The sequence below is a fragment of the Chiloscyllium punctatum genome, chromosome 25 (genome assembly GCF_047496795.1).
Source record: "Chiloscyllium punctatum isolate Juve2018m chromosome 25, sChiPun1.3, whole genome shotgun sequence".
NCBI classification, from domain to species: Eukaryota; Metazoa; Chordata; class Chondrichthyes; order Orectolobiformes; family Hemiscylliidae; genus Chiloscyllium; species Chiloscyllium punctatum.
In genome coordinates, this window is record NC_092763.1 from 80,034,035 (window position 1) to 80,036,428 (window position 2,394).

The following is a 2,394-nucleotide window of genomic DNA, read 5'->3' on the forward strand; positions in this document are numbered from 1 at the left end:
AGGGTGAGTTGGAGGTTTGGATTAAGAATTGGCTGGCTAGAAGAAGACAGAGGGTAGTAGTTGATGGTAAAGGTTCATCTTGGAGTGCAGTTACTAGCGGTGTTCCACAAGGATCTGTTTTGGGACCATTGCTGTTTGTCATTTTTATAAATGACCTGGAGGAGGGGCTAGAAGGTTGGGTGAGCAAGTTTGCGGATGATACAAAAATTGGTGGAGTTGTTGACAGTGAGGAAGGATGTGGCAGGTTACAGCGGGATATAGATAAGCTGCAGAGCTGGGCAGAAAGGTGGCAAATGGAGTTCAATGTGGGTAAGTGTGAGGTGATTCACTTTGGTATGAGTAACAAAGAGATGGGGTACTGGGCTAATGGTTGGATACTTGGTAGTGTGGATGAGCAGAGGGATCTTGGTGTCCATGTACACAGATCTCTGAAAGTTGCTACCCAGGTAAATAGTGCAGTGAAGAAGGCATATGGCGTACTGGCTTTTATTGGTAGAGGAAGTGAGTTCCGGAGTCCTGAGGTCATGTTGCAGTTGTATAAGACTCTGGTGTGGCCGCATCTGGAGTATTGTGTGCAGTTTTGGTCGCCATACTATAGGAAGGACGTGGAGGCACTGAATCAGGTACAGAGGAGGTTTACCAGGATGTTGCCTGGTATGGTAGGAAAATCGTATGAGGAAAGGCTGAGGCACTTGGGGCTGTTTTCATTGGAGAAAAGAAGGTTTAGGGGTGACTTGATAGAGGTGTACAAGATGATTAGGGGTTTAGATAGGCTTGACCATGAGAACCTTTTTCCACGTATGGAGTCAGTTATTACGAGGGGGCATAGCTTTAAATTAAGGGGTGGTAGGTATAGGACAGATGTTAGGGGCAGATTCTTTACTCAGCGAGTCTTGAGTTCATGGAATGCCCTGCCAGTAGCAGTGGTGAACTCTCCCTCTTTATGGGCATTTAAACGGGCATTGGATAGGCATACGGAGGATAGTGGGCTAGTGTAGGTTAGGTGGGCTTGGATCGGCGCAACATCGAGGGCCAAAGGGCCTGTACTGCGCTGTATTTTTCTAATTCTAATCTAATGACCCACTTTGTTAAATAAAAATGGCCCTCATGTCTTTTTTTTAATCTTTCTCCTACTACCTTAAAATGGTATGCCCCCAGTGTTGAAATCCCCCACCCTAGGGAAAATACACCAGCCATTCACCTCATGTATATCCCTCTTAATTATATAAAACTCCACAAGATAACCCCTCAACCTCTTATGCTCCAGTGAAAAAAGTTCCGGCCTATCCAGCCTTTCTTTCGAACCCACACTGTTCATTCCTGGAAACATTTGGTAAATCTCTTCAGAATCCTCTCCAGCTTAATGATATCCTTTCTATAACAAGGACACCAGACCCGAACACAGTACTCCAGAAGAGCCTTACTAATATACAACATAATGTTGCTACTTTTATATTCAAAGGCCTGTGCAATGAAGGCAACCAAGCTAAACACCTTTTTAACCACCCTGTCAATATGTGATACAAACTTCATAAAATTATGTACCTGAATCCCTGGGCCTCTCTGTTGTACAACACTACGCAAGGCTCAACTCGTATTAGTACAAGTCTTGCCTTTGTTTGCTTTACCATATTGCAACACCTTGTATTTATCAAAATGAAACTCTTATCTGCCACTCTTCAGCTCATTGACCAAATTAATCAAGATCAATTAATCAAGAGGATTAATGAGGGCAGAGCAATGAACGTAATCTATATAGATTTCACTAAGGAGTTCGACCAGGTTCCCCATGGGACATTGGTTAGCAAGGTTGGATCTCATGGAATACAGGGAGAACTAGCCAATTGGATACAGATCTGGCTCAAAGGTAGAAGACGAGGGTGTCGGTGGAGGTTTGTTTTTCAGACTGGAGGCCTGTGATCAGTGGTGTACCACAAGGATTGGTGCTGGGTCCACTGCTTTTCATCATTTATATAAATGATTTGGATGTAAGCATAAGAGGAATAGTTAGTAAGTTTGCAGATGACACCAAAATTGGAGGTGTAGTGGACAAGCAAGAAGGCTACCTCAGATTACAACAGGATCTTGACCAGATGGGCCAATGGGCTGAGAAGTGGCAGATGGAATTTAATTTAGATAAATGTGAGGTGCTGCATTTTGGGAAAGCAAATCTTAGCAGCACTTATACACTTAATGGTCCTAGGGAATGTTGCTGAATAACAAGACATTGGAGTGTAGGTTTATAGCTCCTTAAAATAGAGTTACAGGTAGATAGGATAGTGAAGAAGGCGTTTGGTATGCTTTCCTTTATTGGTCAGACTATTGAGTACAGGAGTTGGGAGGTCATGTTGCAGCTGTGCATGACATTGCTTAGGGCACTTTTGGAATACTGCA